Below are 20,000 nucleotides of genomic sequence, written 5' to 3'. Positions count from 1 at the left end.
AAGATGCTACAAAAATTATAAAAACATAATAAATAGCAAATCAAATCACCTTCAGTCACTTTCCAGCGTTAATATATTCATAAATGACCAAAAATAGTCACTTGCCCAATAAAGGGTTAAGGGTATTTGTGACTATGACACTGATTACTGATGGGTTTTTTGTTTCTGCTCCGAAGCATGTTTCAGTTTCACAGAATGAACAGTAGAGTATAGAGTCGGTGCTGAATAAATGAAACCAGTTTCCTGTTGTGATATAAACGGTTTAATGTAAAGTCATATTCAGGCGTTAAGTGAATACTGACAGTAAAAATAACTTTCCATTTCTCTTCATTTCTTTTCAGTCTGTTAGTGTCAAACAGGGAAAAAAAAATGAGATTGAAATATCTGGACCTGCAGTAAAAATGTCAGAGGAGCAGTATTCAGTATTATAACCGGTAAATGCAGTGTTGTATTTCAACTTGATGATGTCATCAGAGCACACTTTTTTTTCACGTCTCTAATTTGTACAGTAGTAGTTGCTAGGGCAACAGATAATTTGAGGGTGACCCTTGTTATCTCCACGGCTGCCAAAAGGTTTTCTACTTTGTATGAACACAAAATTACCCATCCAAATGCATAACTGCCTCTGCTTATCTTAATTCCACATAAATCACATACTTTCGTTGAGGTTTTAAAACGATACTGCTACATAAATGAAAGTTCAACAAAGTAAAATCGGCTGCATTTCCATAAATTTCCCTAATGGAGTAATCCCTCTCAGACAAAGGACCAAATTTGCAGGATATTGTTGAGTTTCTGCCTTTCATCCCAAGCTCCTGATTTTCATATAAAAGTCTTTTTTGGAGGCACTCTGTGACTTGGCAGACAATACAATGCTAGTCAAGAGCAGTGCTGACTATGGATATTCATTTATGGCTTGATTGTAGAACAGCACTTGTAAAACAATAAAATATTCATTATCAGAACAGAAACAGTGCAGTGGAGAAGCTGCTGACCTGGGATGTAGAATGTTCATGTATGTCACACTGAAACGCTGGGTTTTCATTGATTATATGTTTACCTTCTCGTTCTTCTCTGAGGAACATAAATGATGATATTTCCTATGTTTACAAAAAACAAAGCTGCATGTGTGGAACTGATCGACTTTTAGTAATGTATTTGTCCACAGCAGTAAAACATTCTGATGCTTGTCCAGGGCATCACACTGTGGAACACAGGGTTCCTTTAAGCCTTAAACCAGGAACCATAGATTTCATTAGATTAGAGGAGTATAAACATTGGATCAGGTCTGCAGCTCCTCCTCCAGGAAACTGGGAGCATCAGACTCACAACTCACCTTTTCAGAGTAGCCTACCCACCTTAAGTTTTACTCTCCATCTTACATTTTCATTTCTATATATCGTAATTATTCTTTTATCTATTTGTTTACTTCTTTGAATTTTATGCATTTCGTGTTTTATCTTGTTGTACAGCATCCTTGGGTGTCTTGAAAGGTGCTTATTTAAAAAAATATATTATTATTATTATTATTATCATTATTATTATTATTATTATTATTATTATTATTATTACATTAAGTCAGGGTTATTCAACAGGTGGCCCGCAGACCAGAACCGGCCCATGAATCAAATTGGACTGGCCCACGGCCTCTCTACCCACAAATAGGAAATAGTTTAACAGCCGCTAAACCATACATGTGGATATTTGTGACACTTTACATCATTTTTCGATACTTTACACCATTTTGTCACACTTTGCGTCATTTTGCTGCACTACCACTGTTTATGTAAGGCCAGAGATACCACCTTCAATATGAAAACATGGCATCTTCCATGGAGAAGAGATACAAAGTTGACAGTGAAAGTGGAAAATTTAACAAAATTTGAGTTTTCTTGGTCAGAAAACAAAGCACTATTGATAGTCGTAATTGGTTCTAAATGTTATGTTTATGTTTCTTACTTGCACACTGCAAAAATCAAAATCTTGTCAAGTGTATTTTTCTCATTTTTTGTCAAAATATCTCATCAGACTAAAAATAAGACATAATCACCTAAAGAGTAACTTTTCAGTGAGATATAAGAACTTGTTTTAAGACAGTAGGTCTTGAAAATCTTATTTCAAGAAATCTTACCAAGATAATTTTCACTTGTTCCATTGGCAGATATTTTTTTTTGCTTGTTTCAATTTTTTTTTTTTTTGCTTAATTCAAGCAAAAAAATCTGCCAATAGAGCAACATCATGTCTTGTCTTGTCTATCTCTGTATCATGTGAATAACAGCAGAATCAGAATAAAAGTGCTTCTAAATGCTGTTCACAGCAGGCTGTTCAGATGATTTGGACTTTTAAATCAGAATAAAGGGGGTGTGGTTGATCCACTCCTGTGTCAGCCTCTACATGGCACTTCCCTTTGCTGTCTTTACTTTTCCACAGTGGACTAAAACTCATTCATTCGTTCATTCATTCATTTTCCAAGCCGCCTGGTCCTCAGTAGGGATGCGGGGGTGGTAAAGCCTACCCCGGCCACCGAGGCGTGAAGGCGGGGTACACCCTCCCTGGCTGGGTGGGAGGGAGGGTGGGTAGGCAGTTCATCACAGGGTGGAGCGACACTGACAGCTTTAAAGCCGCAGGAGTCAGAAATCATAGGGAAAAGTGTCAGAATTGGAAAGTACAGCCCTTCCTTGTGCACTTCTTTCCTCTCAGTCCAAACCACAGGACTAAATATGTTGATGAGCATCACACTGTTTCATGTCACTGTGGAAAAGAGGAGACGCTTTTATGAGCTCTGTGTGGAGCCACGGAATAGAGCAGCATCTGAGCAGCAACTGGTAATTACAGCTGTCAATCATGTATTTAACACCCCCCCACCCCACCCCCCCAGCTACCCCCCAACCCCACCACACATGTAGATTTTCTGCATCCTCAAAATGAAGTCCACAGAACAGGATAGAACCGTGTTTTCCTCTCAGACCAGTTGAACGACAAATGCTGAAAAAAATTGCCTGTTATGTTTGTCATAAATAATCAAAAAGTCTGTCCCATGAAACTGGTGTTTAAATAATTCTCTTATAGCAGTGTTTTTCAACTGTGGGGTTGCCTGGAATTCAAATGGGGTTGCCTGAAATTTCGAGTAATTGATAAAAATAAAACCAAAACGTATTAATACAAAATATATGGTGAGTTGATGGAGACAATCACGATACATAAAATGATTTTTGACACACCTTAGCCTCCCTGTGTGAATCTAACAGTCGGTCTTAGTTTGTAATAAATTATAATAAACATACTAATACATTTCTCAGGACATGGAGAACAAACAAAGGGAAGAAACAGACCATTCTTGAGCTGTATCTCAGATTGAAGTTATTAGTGTTACAGTTTACTTTACTAATATATTTTAAAACTAATACTAAACTAAAAGTAATATAATATTATAGAAGTATTCATACTATTTCAATAACAAGAACATGTCTTGTGATTTCATTTTGGGGAAGAATAAACAACCATGTTCTACAAAATGAACAAATACCTTTAAGTCTTTGCTTTTTAACCCATAAAGCCCCAAATATCCACTGTCGACCAAAATCATGTACAGATCTAAACTGTTTAATATATGTCAATCCACTTATCAAGTGTTTTTCAATCTTGGGGCCGGGACCCCACGTGGGGTCATCTGGAATTCAAATGGGGTCACCTGTAATTTCTAGTAATTGATAAAAAAAAACAAACAAAAAAAAAACTGACTAATAAAAAATGTATGATGAGTTGACAGAGACAATCCCAGTCCATAAAAGACATAACAAACAGTGAAGCTGAAACTGAAGCACTGTGGTTCTGTTTATCTTTCAAATGTTCATTGTGGTCATTTTCAGATGCTGCAGCTCTTTCATAATTCATAGTTTGAGTTCTTGTTTGTTCAGTATTAATTGTCAGCCTTGTAAATCCAAGCTGGACTGACTGTACATATCCTGACCAAGGAAAATCAAATTCTCACTTTGTGCAGTAATCTACACCTGGCTTTTCTGCCTCCGTCCATAATAATATTCATTACATAGACTAAATATCATCTATAATTATCGTTTGTTTGAAACATAGTATAGCAAACTGTTACATGATCAAAAACAAATTCATTTTAGCAAAAAAAAAAAAAAAAAAAAAAAAAAAAAAAGGTCTCTGTTTTGAATGTCTGGGGTTGCCAGAAATTTGTGATGTTAAAATGGGGTCTGGAGACAGAAAAGGTTGGGGACCACTGTCTTATAGTGTCAAAGTAGTCCAGTCTTAGTGTTGATTATGGGTCGTTAAATGAGTCTTAAAAACTAAAATAAGTCTTTAACCCATAAAGACCCAGTGTTAGTTTAGGAGCAATTACAAAAAAAAAGAATTTTTCTCTCTATTACCTTTCTTAAGTGTGTTATCACCATTTATTATAATATTATCCTCTGCATTTTGCTTTTTTTGAGTGAAAATCATGCATTTTTCTATATTTAATTCCCTGATCATGTACATGTTCATTAAAACTCAGATTAAATTTGGGGCTTATTATGTCAGAAACAGAAAACTGAGGAAAAAGTGACTTTTTCAGTCAAATATATCATTAACTGAACATAAACCAAGTATTTACATCCAGTATCATTGATCCAACTCCATGGATTTTACTGGTGAATCAATGTTGTAGAAGATGATGGTGTTTCCACGGTAACTACGGAGCCTCTGAACGTCCAAATGGGTCATATCTGATGACCGTGAAAAGATGACAAACTGTATTTTTCACCAGTTATTTACATGTATTGATAGGATTAGTGGATCAACAGGTATTATGATTTTGGTTGCCGGTGGCTGTTTGGGTCTCTATGGGTTAAAGCAAGACTTAGACTTTCATTTTATCTTGACCAATCAGGATGTGGAGGAAGCTGGACACGGTCAAGATTCATGGCATAATGATAATTGATTCAAATTGATTAAAAAATGATTCAAATTTTCCTGAACCACAGAGTAGAACAGTAGAGTCCACGTCAAATGAACAACTGTCAATCACATACTGTGTTTAACCGTTCTTAATTTCGTTTAATGTACTCTGTGCTGTCACATGACAATAAAGGCTATTCTTCTGATTCACCTGTGAAGAACCAGCATGGATAAAACAAAGGCCCTCTCCCGATATCTACAATAAGCCCTAAAAACTAAACCACAGCTGAAACAATTAATCAATGAATCAATTTGAATCAACTAAGAAAAATATTCGATTACAATTTTCCTGAATGAAAGTTTCATTTCCTTAGTTTCTCTGCTGTTAAACATTGGTTCCACTTTTGTTTCACACGGACGCTTATTGCGATGCACATCATCAACACACAGTTGTGTTTTAGTAAGTTTGATCCAAATGTGTTGAAGACTGCAGTGCACATATTGTTTGTAGATGTCATTGGACTTTGTTGTTGTTTATATCTATAGATATTTTTATGTATACTTTTATAATGTGGTTATTGTTGTTATTTCTAGATAGATTTATTTTTGGGTTAAATTTTAGGCCTACGTTAAATCAAAAACAATTAACTGAAAATAATGAATGTTAGCTTCACTCCAGTGTACTGTTGTTTTGTTCTGTATAGATATTTTTTATATATCCTTTTACTTTTATACTTTTTGTGGTTGTTGTTTCAGCTGGTTCTGGAATAAAAGATAAGTTTATCATTTTCAGACATGCCTTTTACACATTTTTACAATTTTTTCACTCATTCAAATAATCGTTTAATCGAATCCAAGACAATAATTTATAGATTAATCAATTCTAAAAATAATTGATAGCTGCAGCTCTTGTAATTATTAACAGAAATTATTGCTGTGTTTCCACCTTAAATCCTTGCTGATGGTGTTTGTTTAACATCATAACCCAATGGATTGTGGGTAATCGTCTGCTTCTTTTACTTTTATAGTTTTTGTGGTTGTTGTTTCAGTTGGTTCTGGAATAAAGGGCAAGTTATTTGTCATTTTCAAACATGTCATTTTCATATTTTTACTATTTTTTTTTCACCTATTCAAATAATTATATAATCAAATCAAAGAAAATAACAGATAAATTAATTGATTACAAAATAATCCATACCTTCATACTACTGACAAATACAAGTTCCAGTTTTAATTATAATCATCTCTTTATAGTGACAGATTTTTCATTTTTTTCATTTTCGTTTTATTTATTTATTTATTTATTTATTTAGACATGGACAGTGCACAATATACATTAACCTTAAAAATGACAGATGTAGTGTGCCAGGTTGTAGCACTAGTGCTAATTTCCACCTGTAGTCCCTGGGCAGGCTGATGTTATTAAAAAAAACAGACATGAATACAAACTAAAACATACAAAAAGCAGTAAAAAATGCATTTCTATAACTAGGGGTGTAAGAAAATATCAGTTCTGCAATATATCGCAATGTTTCATTTCACAATACTGTATTGATGTTAAAAAGTACCGTATAGATATTTTAAGGTATTTATTCAAATGCAGATATTGTGGAGGTTCATTTTAGGTTTTTGGCTTTTCTTTTTTGTTTATATTTGATTTATTATCATTTAACACTCTTTTATTAAATAATTTTAGTTTCTTTGTTGGGATTACACAAAAATAATGTTATGATGTTCGTTATGAACTAATAGAATATGAACATTTGAACAGGATCTTAAACTATAAGGTCTGTAAAACATAATTTCAGTTTGAACACAGGAACATTTTGTGATATAGCATTAGATCCTGTTGTGATCCAATAAAAATGTGTTCAGTATTTGTGCAGATTTCTGGTGTAATTCAATTCTTCAAGGAAATAATCATTTAAAAAAAGAAACAAACAAAAAATTGCCTTTTTAAAAGTATCATGATATATAGTGATTTGGTGTGTAAGGAAATATTGGTTCCACAATATATCATGATATTTCATTTCACAATACTGTATCAATATTAAAAAGTTCTGTATTTATATATATATATTTTTATTGATAACGCTGTTTTGTTCAATAATGGTTATTTTAAGCATCCTAAAAGCACTTTTTACTGTCTGAAAGAGGCAGATATTGGTTCCTTCGTTGCAAAAAATAATGTTATAATGTTGGATGATTCAGGGACTGTCCACTATGCATTCTATTCACAACTAATAGAATATGAACATTTGAGCAGAATCTTAAACTGTAATGTGTTTAAAACATAATTTAATGTATTTATTTATTTATTTTTGTGTGTGTGTTTTGTACTGGTAAAGCCAAATGTTAAAACCTTATTTATCCAAAATATATCTAAATCCTGCACTTTAAGTTTTTACAGAGGACAGTTTTGTGATAAAGCATTAGATCCTGTTTTTGTTTAGTATTTGTGTAGATTTCTAGTGTACTTCAATTTTTCCAGGGAATAATGTTGTAAAAAAGAAAACAAAACAAATTAAAAATGTCGCCTTGTAATTAGTATCATGATATATTGTGTATATATAGTATTGTGATCATAGAGTTGTGATGTGTTATGTTATCGACATTTTCTTGCCAATACACACTCCTAATAGTGACATGTCATATTGTGTTCCTAGCATTGTGATTTGTATCGTATCGCCAGATTCTTGCCAATACACACCCCTAATAGTGATTAGGGATGTAACGATATGAAAATTTCATATCACGGTTATTGTGACCAAAATTATCACGGTTATCATTATTGTTGTGGTATTGTTGAAATTGTGCTCAGAATGTTCAAAAACTACTAATACACACACTGATATAATTTAACCAAGATGTATTTTGAAAAAAAAAAAAAAAAAAAAAAAAAACACAAAAAAACCCACAAAAAAAACAAATAAAATAATTGTTGGCACAATGTACCTTCTGTTGCAGAAACATTCAAATATTAACCCTTACTGGTCTGAGCCTATTTTGGCTGTTTTTCAGTACTTTTGATTTTGCCTTTATATACTATATAAACAAATGTTTACTACACCCATGTTTGGGATCTGTTTTTTTTTTCAGCACAACTTCAGCTATCTCATCTGCCTATTATTTTTTTTTCACTTTAACCTACTATAAGGACAGAAAACACAAAAAATATATAACATCCGATTTGAAAAATGTATATAATTTATTGCATAAATAACACACAGATGCTTAACAAACCTTTTCAAAGACTTTAAGAGTGAATATTGGTTCCAAATATTTGGTATATACAATTAAAATTGTAATAAATTAAAACTATACTCAAATATTTAACATAAAAGCAGATCTTTACATAGGGTTTTTTCTCCTAAAAGTGCGGTAATCAAACACGGTTATCATGATAATTAGAATTTAAATGGTAATACTAACCGTCTGCAATTTTACCACGGTTTATCGTTATACCGGTAATCGTTACATCCCTAATAATGACACATCATATCGTGATCCTGGTATTGTGATTTGTATCATATCGCCAGATTCTTGCCGATACACACCCCTATCTATAACTCCATTTTTACAAAAAAGTCATGCACATCCAGACAGAGGCATTACATGTCAGTGACAGTAGTTTCTAGTATATTATTACTAGGGATGTAAGGATATAAAAATTCCATATCACGGTTATTGTGACCAAAATCATCATGGTTATCATTATTATCACGGTATTGCTGAAATGTGCTCAAAATGTTCAAAAAGTACTAATACACAACCTGAAATAATATAACCAAGTTGTATTTTGGAAAAAATAAATAAAATAGTAGGCACAATCTACTCTCTCTTGGCAGAAACATTTAAATATTAACATGTAAATATCAAACATACACATGTGCATTAAAGATGGCAACTTATGGCCATTGTTTGACCATTTTCCATATCAAGTTTGAGTTGTTTTAGTTTCTTTTTCATAGATAGATAGTCTCTCTCTCTCTCTCTCTCTGTGTGCACTTGGACTGGGTCTTTTTCTCTCTCTCTCTCTTTCTCTTTCAGAGTTCACTTTTACCTACTATATCAACATAAAAGGCCAGAAAACACAAAAAAAAAATAACATCCCATTTGAAAAATGTATATAATTTATTGCATAAATAACACAAAGATGCTTAACGAACCTTTTCAAAGACTTTAAAAGTGAATATTGGTTCCAAATATTCTGCATATACAATTAAAATTATAATAAATTAAAACTATACTCAAATATTTGACATAAAAGCAGATCTTTACATAGGGTTTTTTCTCCTAAAAGTGCAGTAATCAAACACAGTTACCATGATAATTAGAATTTAAACGGTAATACTAAACGTCTGGAATTTTACCGCGGTTTATTGTTATACCGGTAATCGTTACATCCCTAATTATTCCTTTAATGTATTTGTTGCTTATAGTTAAAACAGTGAAACTTCCATGAGAACATTTCACAGGATCGGACTGAGAACAGGCAGCTCCAGCCTTCAGCGTCGAATGAAACAATAGCCATCAAAGAGCAGAGTCCACAGTCATAAAAAGAGGGAGGATCTGATTATGTATTCTCTGGGGGATGTCGGAAAGTGTGTGCATGTTTGTGTGTGTGTGTGTGTGTGATGGGGTTGGTTTGTGTAACTAGATTGGGCTAGTAAGAGTACGACCGGGGGGAGCGAGGAAAGAAGGAGTAGGAAGAGTCCAGCTGGAAACGTAATAGATATGTGCCCACAAAATAACAGGTGCCCCCCTCCAACCTCAGCTGGTGCCACCGTGAACTTTGAACCCTGACTTGACCTTGTTTCTCTCCACTTTCCCCCTTTATTTCTCTCCCACTGTTGCTCAGCTTCTCCTCCGTTTCCCTGTAAAGAGGCAGCACTTCAGGGCACAGCAGAGCAGAGGAGCTGCAAATGTTACTGTATTTGCTGTGGCGGAAATGATTTGAAAATGAATAATGCTTTTTCAGTCCCTTGAGGCACTTGTGTCTTTCTCACTTTTCCTCTCTCTCTCTCTCTCTTTTTTTTCTCTGTCTCTCTCTTTTTATTTGTGAGGGAGGTGTGGGGAGAGGCTGAATTAGCATAAAGGAACAGGCACAACAGCGGCAGCCCACTCTGAAAGAGCTAACCGGTGGGTGGATTAAGTATGTCATTGAATGGGGTTCTGTCGTAAATGATGGGGTGGGGTGGGACCTCATCCCCATCTGGTCTTTTTAAAGAATACCTTGTGGTAATTACCCCCCAGACAGCATTGTGGAGCACCCAGGCCGTCCAGCCAGGTGCCTTCAAGCCCCGCTGAGTCCAGCCTTTCACAGGCACTGCACGCCATCCTGCAGAAAATGGACCCAAGGTCACCATCTGATTTTTTTTTTTTTTTTTTTTTTCCACTGCTACACTTTTCAGGCTTTTAAACAAGTAGAAACCCCCACAGGCTGAGTTATAATCCTAAATATTAAAAAAAAAAAAAAAAAAAAACTTTGGAAAAGGCGAGTGCTATATTCCATTCTGTGAACAAATGCTGAAAATTGTCAAAAAAAAAAGTGGTTATTCATTGTGTAACAATAAATTCAACATTTTTGGGGGGGGAGTGGTGGGGGGATTTCCTTTATACACTCTCTGGAGTGCTCCTCTCTATTACACTAGCAGAGTTTGTTTTGCCACCTCCTTGAGCAAAATGAGTGTGTGTTCACCACACTTGAACCGATTACAGGAGATGATAAGTCCAAAACAAGGCTTTTAAGACTCTAGTCACTTTTTCATTGGACATATGCGCAAAACTGTATTGATATTTACTAAATGTTGAAAAAACAGAAGTGCATAATGTAGGTTTTTCCAGTAAATCACAAATACGCTGAATTTTTTTTTTTTTTTTTGTAAACCTTTATTTCAAAGATTACAGTGAACAAAGACATCCATCAACATTTCACGCGTCAGTCAGAGGACAGACGTTTCCTGTTGCCTCCCTGTAGGACGAATCAAATACAGGGTAGTGTGCAATACAGGGCAATGGTGGCATGGAATACATTGCCACAATTCGTAATTTCAGAAATTCAAGCAGTTAGTTTTTCTAAAAGGTTGAGAATTTTCATATTTACCCAAGAATAATTGTCTGAGCTATTGCACATCCTATAATGACATCATCTAGACCACAGGTGTCAAACATGCGGCCCGGGGGCCAAATCTGGCCCGCCAAAGGTTCCATTCCGGCCCACAGGATGAAAGTGCAAAAATTAACCTGAACAGTCCAGGTTGTCCAAATCATTTTGGTTCAGGTTCCACATACAGACCACTGTGATCTTCAGTAAAAATAACACAATAACCCATAAATAATGACAAGTACAAATTTTCTTTGTGCAAAATTATGTGGAAAAAATTTAAAATTTACATTTACAAAACTATTCTTTCACAGTAAAATGCAAATAAAAACATAAATAAAAACAAAGATGAACAACCCAAAATGTGCAATTTGAACAATATTCTGCCTGTTATTAAATTATTGTGCATTTATGGATCTACTGTGATCTGTAGTTTTGCTAATAATAAGAGATGTAATATTGTAGAAACTGTTGAAATTTTAGTTCCAAACTAAAAATTTTTTAACAATATTCTGCCTGTTGCCAAATGTTTATGTAACATTGTGTGTAAATGTGCATGTATAAATAATAAGTCGAGACATAATATTGTTAAAATTGCACTAATTTTTCAAATGAAATTTCTGTTTTTTCAGGTTATTCACATCTTTTTTGTAAAATGTAAATATTTTCATAATTTAATTGGGGGTTTCTTGTACTAAAACAAAAAGAAAAACTTGGATTTGTCATTATTTATAGGTTATTAAGTCATTATTTTACTGGTCTGGCCCGCTTGAGATCAAATTGGGCTAAATATGGCCCCTGAACCAAAATGAGTTTGACACCCCTGATCTAGACGGTTTGTTTTTTTGTTTGTTGTGGAGCTGTTTTTATTTTTATTTTATGTTTTTATTTTTGGTTTCTGGTTTTTGGTTTATTTATTCTTTTTTTCTGTTGTTGTTGGTATTATTATTGCAATTGTTTTGTATTGTGTGCTGTTGTTGATTTTTGGTTTTTGTGTTGTTGTGTTGAGTGTATGTACATCCTGTTTGTTGAGTGAGTTGTGGGAAATTGTGGTGCTTTGTTTTTGTGTTGTTGATGACCCCAGGAAGAGTAGCTGCTGTGGTATGCAGCAGCTACTGGGGATCAAACTAATAAACTAAACTAAACCAAACGTACCATCGACAAGGCCACAAGAACTAACAACAATCTTAACATACAAACAAAAACAAACAAATGCAAAGGGTTTCTTAGACATTAGTTCTCTGTAAAAAGTTCTTTATGTAGTTTGACAGATTTATCGCATTTGGGGGAGTCTATAAGCTTAATACTGCAAATGTACTGTTCAAATTCAGCCAGGAGTCTGAGGAAACTGGGGGTCATTTTCAACACTTTACATTTATGGATATGGAATTTACCAAATAATATTAATAAGTTACAAATGCGATGATTAGTTTGTTTATTATTATGAGATGACACAAGAAGTCATTCCATAAATATAGCGATGAACATAAATATCTTGTTGATTTACAGATATAGTCATTATTATTACATATTACCCCTCTTTCTCGTACTAAATTAAAAAATAATTGGGTTTCCTGGTGTGTCCACACATACTGCACCATGTTTCTTTTAAAACTCTTCTTCTTTGCTTGTTGTAACGTCAGTCAACATCTGTTTCTTTTTTATTCACACGACCATTTTTTTTTTTTTTGTTCATGTGACTGTAGTTGTAGAAAAAGGTCTTTCCATTGCAGTTTTGCGAGGCGTACCAATTTCGCAACGTCCGAAAACCCACCTCTTGCCAGCGCAAAAACTTTTCATTGAAAAATTAGAGTTTTGGTAAAATTGTTGTTTTTTCAGCAGGCAAATTTTTATGCGCAAGTTATATTCACGCAGTTGGAGGGTCAATGGAAAAGCGACTTCTGTTTTTTCAGTCGTAGTTAGTTTCTTTATTTGTTTTTGACCATGAATTTATCCAATAATATATGAACAGCCTGACTCAGTGTGTAGTATTTTGTGACACCTAAAAATAAAGTTGTAAATTTACACCAAATGAACCTTCCCCTTCAACAGCTGTGAAGTATGTAGAACGTTGCATACGTCGGCACCTTCCACAGGCTTTACCTGCAGACGATTACCCACAATCCATTGTGTTATGATGTTATAGAATCACTATCAGCAAGGATTTAAGATGGTTCATAGAAACACAGCATTCATCTGTTTATTTTTACAAGAGCTGCAGCTCTCAGTTATTTTTGTAATCAAATAATCTATTGATTATTGTCTTTGATTTGATTAAACAATTATTTAAATAACTGAAATTGTCTGAGAATGACAAACAACTAGTCCTTTATTCCAGAACCAGCTGAAACAACAACCACAAAAAGTATAAAAGTTAAAGGATATGTAAAAAATATCTATATAGAAAAAACAACTGTGCATTGGAGTGAAGCTAACGTTCATTATTTTCAGTTAATTGTTTTTGATTTGATGTGAAACTTTACCCAACAAATATCTATATAGAAATAACAACAACAATAACAAAATTATAAAAGTATGTATTAAAATATCTATAGATTTAAACAACAGCAAACAACTCAACATTTGCAAATAATATGTTCGCTGCAGTCTTCAACACATTTGGATCCAAATCAATAACAACTTAAGATGGAACTAACAAACAACTGTGTTGATCCTGGCATCATGTGCATCACAATAATAATAATCAAATAATTTTTTTAGTTAATTTAAGTTTAATTGATTAATTATTTCAGGTGTAGTTTAATTTTTAGAGTTTTTTGTAGTTGTTGGGAGTGGGCCTTTGTTTGATCCATCGTGGGTTTTTCACAGGTGGAAATAGAATAGAATAGAATAGAATAGAATAGAATAGAATAGAATAGAATAGAAAAGAATAGAATAGCCTTTGTTGTCTTGTGCAATAATATTTACAAACATCAATGCTACAGAAATAAGAATGGAACGAATATAAAATTACAAAAACTACAAAATAAGATGAGAAAATATAATAAAAGCATTTTTAATTTAACAAAGTAACATAAGAATAGAGTTAGAATAAAAAATAAAATTGGATAAGTTATGTGATGTGATTGACGGTTGTTAAAATGGCATGTAGACTGTGCTATTGTACTCTGTGGCTTCACCATGAAACTATGTCAGGTCATTTACAGAAGAAAAAGAATGTAAAACAGAGTGGAATTTATAGAAGTAGATGGACAGACAGAGACAATGAGTAGAGGTGAGTTTATTCACAGTGAACAGCGTCTCTGCAGGTGTCCATTGTACAAACTGAACATGTGCTAGTCTTTTCTGAATGCATAGAAAGGAGCCAGTTTTACATCAAATGTATGACTATTAAATGACACAGTGTAAGATCTGTGCTGTATGCTTTGCAATTAGAGGTCATTTTAAGTTTTATTTTAGTCCTAGCCCAGTGGTTTCTAACCTTTTTTGTCTCCTGACCCCATTTTAACATCACAAATTTCTGGCGACCCCAGACATTCAAAACAGACTTTTTTTTGCTAAAATTCATTTGTTTCTGATCATGTAATAGTTTGCTATACTATGTTGCAAATAAGCATTAATTTTGGACGACATTTAGTCTATATAATGTATATTATTATGGACAGAGGCAGAAAAGCCAGGTGTAGATTACTGCACAAAGTGAGGATTTGATTTTCCTTGGTCAGGATATGTACAGTCAGTCCAGCTTGGATTTACAAGGCTGACAATTAATACTGAACAAACAATAACTCAAACTATGAATTATGAAAGAGCTGCAGCATCTGAAACTGACCACAATGAACATTTGAAAGATAAACAGAACCACAGTGCTGCAGTTTCAGCTTCACAGTTTGTCATGTCTTTTATGGATTGGGATTGTCTCTGTCAACTCACCATATATTTTTTATTAGTAATTTTTAAAATTTTATTTTTATCAATTACTAGAAATTTCAGGCGACCCCATTTGAATTCCAGGCGACCCCATGTGGAGTCCCGACCCCAAGGTTGAAAAACACTGCCCTAGCCCGAACCATCATCATCAGCTTAACATCATCACAACCTAAAAGCAACAGTTTTGTAGTGTTTAGGTGTATGTGTGACTTTGGAACCTGAGTGGAAATCAACCTATTCTGTTATATTTGCATGATGACATGTTAAAAAAAAAAAAGCATGATAATTAAATAGGGTTATTATTGTTTGCATATTTTATGAAATATTAATATTTGTAAAAATCGTTGCCATGTTGACATATGAATAATTGAAAATATATATATAACTACATATTAAGGACTATTTATTTTTCTGATGGAATTGGCAGAAATCAATAAAATTACACAGGGTTTCTGCAGGTCATTAAAAAGCATTTAAAGTCATTAAGTAGGTTTTGTGAAGATTAAGGCCTTAAATGTAATTAAAAAGCATTAAATTCGATGGCCAGAGGCATTAAAAAGTTTAATACACTTGATTGAAAAAAAGCATTGTTATTCACAGTTTATTTTGATTATATAAACATTTAATAATTTTGATTGGAAGTACGGTGTGATCATTGACAGGCCGAACTCTTTAGTTGGCTATTGTTTATGGCTGATACATGACGTCACAACACCAGATACTTGGAATGCAACGTGCCGTGGTAAAAGAGCGGAGGGAATATTAGCAAATGTCGGAAAAATGGGAAAATGCAAGTTTCAGTGGAAGTAATTGGAGGAGGAACTATTCAGAACCTGGTTAAAACCTGTTGACAGAAAATGTGTAAATATAAAACTATATCTGCAGTTGTACACAAGCATAACATTTGTTTAAAGTGGCATTAAAAAGCATTAAATTAGATTTGCTGATACCTGCAGAAACCCTTTTTACAAGTGACTGTATTTTTTGATTCAACAAAATGGTAAAATACATGACATTTATGGGTGAAATTGTAATTTTCAATCGATAGTCTTATTGGTTTTAGTCATAACATTGTAACTGTGAGCACAGAGCTGTTCACCCAGGCTCAGTGTGTGAATAAGGGTTCTCCCTGTGAACAATAGGAGCTTGACCTTTGCCTTTGACGCACAGAGAAAGTCCCTCGACACTCATCAGCTTTTCAGCGTTATTCATGAAACAAATAGGACTAAATGTAGAGCACTAAAAGGCCTTAACTGGACTACATGGTGATTTGCAATGCATGGTGGGGCCAAAATAATACTGAGGCAGCGTTGCTTTTTGTCGGGATAATTCTACACGTCGACTGAAAATGTCACACACAACAACATTTATGTATGCATGTTTAGGGAGAGAAAAAAAATAGTGGAATTATTTATTTCTACATTTCTAAGGTGAATAAGTGAATATGTAAATATGCAAATTTGCAGCTGGTGGTGGCAATTGTCCCTTAAAAAATAGGAGATCAGCAGAAAATTGAACTGAACCATGTGTAATGCAGCTTTATACACTGCTTTAATATTTCAAATATTACAAATACATGCACGTTTTTACAGCACAAAAAGGATTAATGTAAAATTTAAAAAAATATATGTTTTTTTACAGAATACTCTGAAATTCAACATTTCAACCTCAGTGTGTTACTGGACGACATAAGACTTTTTTTTTTTTTTTTACTTTTGTGAAATTTTTTCACATTTTTTTATCGTCATGTAGAAAATCAAGGTCAATGAAGTTACCATATTTGGTTACTTACCTGTAAGTGGCAAAAAAAATTTTAAATAAAAAAATTTCCAAGAAGTAAATATACAAAATCTAAGAATAACACATGTAAGGTGAAAGGAGCATGTATTTTAGAACATTAGACCAACATAAGTGTTGATCCAGACCCCTGTCAACATCCGCATGATCCCTTTGAACATCATTACTTACATTAGTACCATTTGTAGAAGCCAATAATGTAATAACGACCGATAATGTAATACATTTGCCATTTTTAAAATGTAATTGGCCGGTAACGTAATATCTGGCCAATAACATAATAAAAGTCTTGAACCGATAATGTAATAACTTTTGGCCAATAACATAATAAGTTATTACGTTACTGGCCAAAAGTTATTACATTATGTTATTGGCGTAATAACTTATTACGTTCTTGGCCAAAAATTATTACATTACTGGCCTGGTAAAAAAAAATCTTTGCAAATGTAATAACTGAGCCAATAGTACCATTAGTAGCATTTGTGGAAGCCAATAACATAATAACAGTCAATAATGTAAAAAATTTGCCATTTTTCAAATGTAATAGGCCAGTAATGTAATATCTGGCCAATAACGTAATAAAAGTCCTGAACCAATAACGTATTAATTTTTGGCCAGTAACATAATAAGTTATTACGTTCTTGGCCAGAAGTTATTACGTTATTGGCCTGGTAAAAAAAAATCTTTGCAAATGTAATAACTGAGCCAGTAGTACCATTAGTACCATTTGTAGAAGCCAATAACGTAATAACAGTCAATAATGTAAAAAACTTGCCATTTTAAAAATGTAATAGGCCAATAATGTAATATCTGGCCAATAACATAATAAAAGTTCTGAACCAATAACATATTAACTCTTGGCCAATAACATAATAACTTATTACGATATTGGCCAAAAGTTATTACATTATTAAAAAATTATTTGCAAATGTAATAACTGAGCCAATAACGATATAATATATTAATATCACTGTATTTAAGTTTTATTTAGATATAACTGATAAAATCTCCTTATCTAAGAAATGACACTTAAATACAGTGATATTAATATATTATAATGTTATTGGCTCAGTTATTACATTTGCAAAGAATTTTTTTATACCAGGCCAATAACATAATATCCAGACAATAATGTAATAAGTTATTACGTTACTGGCCAAAAGTTATTACGTTATCGGTTCAGGACTTTTATTACGTTATTGGCCAGTTATTACATTTTTGGCCTATTATATTTTAAAAATTGCAAGTTTATTACATTATCAGTTGTTATTACATTATTGGCTTCTACACTATGACTTCATGGTACCTAACAAAGCAGGTCCACTAAGGTTATTATCGTTAACGAAAACTAACGAAATAACGAAAACTAGAATTGTAAAAACATTTTCGTTAACTGAAATAAATAAAAACTATAAAAGAAAAAAACGATAACTGAAACTGCATTGTGTGCTTACAAAATTAACTAAAACAGATTATAATTATGGATAAAATTCCCTTTGTTTTCGTCTTTGTCAGTGTCGGATTGATACGAAATCGATTCATTTCCCTTGAGCAATTTTAGCTAGCGGCACCATATGGCACTTCACGGTCCGTCACTTCTCGTCGCTTGTCATTTAGAGTTGTCTTCTCGTCCCCACTCTACCTGGAAACATGGAGACTAAATTTGGGAGAAAGCAGCAGAGTCCTGTGTGGGATTTATGTGAATATGACAGTGAAAAAGATAAAAGATATGAATAAAACTGAACATGTAGAAAATAACGAAAATGAATAAAAACTAGCAAACCTGCTCTAAAAACTAATTAAAACTAATGGAATTGGAGAAAAAAAAGTCAAAACTAAATAAAACTAAACTATAATGAAAAATCCAAAACTATTATAACCTTGGTCCACTCACTGTTCATGCAGAGGTGGACCTTACAGACCCTGGAGACCACGTTGGACCTGAGATTGTTGACTCAGTGTCCTCACTGGAACTGTTGCTGTCACTGTCGTGCAATGCATGTGGAAATGACCAAAAATAGTCACTTGCCTGATAAAGGGTTAAGATTCCTCAGGATCCCTAGTGAGAGGTGACAGGATTATGAAAGGGCATGAAAGGCTTAGTCTTTGGAGGGATGGTTGGTGGTTCAACATTTGGTGTAAAACTTCATGAGAGAATTGTTAATTGGTTAAAAAAATATTTCTATAAAAACTGCAAAGAATGTCAGTCTTTCACCATCTTCAATACATAATGAACAGATTCAGGGAGTCTCAGTGTGTAATGGTGAAGGATGGAAATCACTGTTTCTATGTATGCTTGACCTTTGACCCTCAGGCAGTGTTCCATGAGAAACCGTCTTGCATCTTTGATAGATGTAGACATAGGCAACATGCAGACGGCAGGCAAATGTGGCCCAAATCTGATTTTGTTGCCCATATGTGACCTGTATCCGATCTGTTAAAGACAGTTTGAACAGCACAAATCGCACTTTTTGCCCATATGTGACCTGCTTCCTCCCACCAATCGAAGACATGCATTGATAGGTTAATTCAGTGTTTTTCAACCTTGGGGTCAGGACCTCATGTGGGGTCGGCTGGAATTCAAATGGGTCCGCCTGAAATTTCTAGTAATTGATAAAAAAAAAAAAAATACACATACATAAAAGACATGACAAACTCTGAAGCTGAAACTGAAGCACTAGTTGCTTTTCCATTGACCCTCAAATTGCGCAAATATAACTTGCGCATAAAAATTTACCTAATGGCAAAACGACAATTTCGCCAAAAGTCTCATTTCTCGATTAAAAGTTTTTGTGCTGGCAAGAGATGGTTTTCCGGGTTTAGCACATATGGTAAATCATGCAAAACTGCAATGGAAAGACCTTTTTCCGCAACTAGAGTCAGGTGAATTAAAAAAACGGATGTTGATGTACGTTACAACAAGCGAAGAAGAAGAAGAAACATGTCACAGTGTGTGTGGACACACCAGGAAACCCAATCATTTTTTAATTTAGTATGAGATAGAGGGGTAATATATAATAATAATGAATATATCTGTAAATCAACACCATATTTACGTTCGTCGCCATGTTTATGGAATGACTTCTCGTGTCATCTCACAATAATAAATAAACAAGTCATCGCAATTGTGATTTAATAGAAAAACCGACATTCCACACTTCTGTTTTTTCGACATTTAGTAAATATCGGTAAAGTTTTGAGCAGATGTCCAGTGGAAAAGCAACTACTGTGGTACTGTTTATCTTTCAAATGTTCATTGTGGTCGGTTTCAGATGCTGCAGCTCTTTCATAAGTTCTTGTTTGT

Source organism: Sphaeramia orbicularis, chromosome 9, assembly GCF_902148855.1.
Source record: "Sphaeramia orbicularis chromosome 9, fSphaOr1.1, whole genome shotgun sequence".
Classification (NCBI taxonomy): Eukaryota; Metazoa; Chordata; class Actinopteri; order Kurtiformes; family Apogonidae; genus Sphaeramia; species Sphaeramia orbicularis.
Note: the sequence above shows the minus strand (reverse complement) of the source record.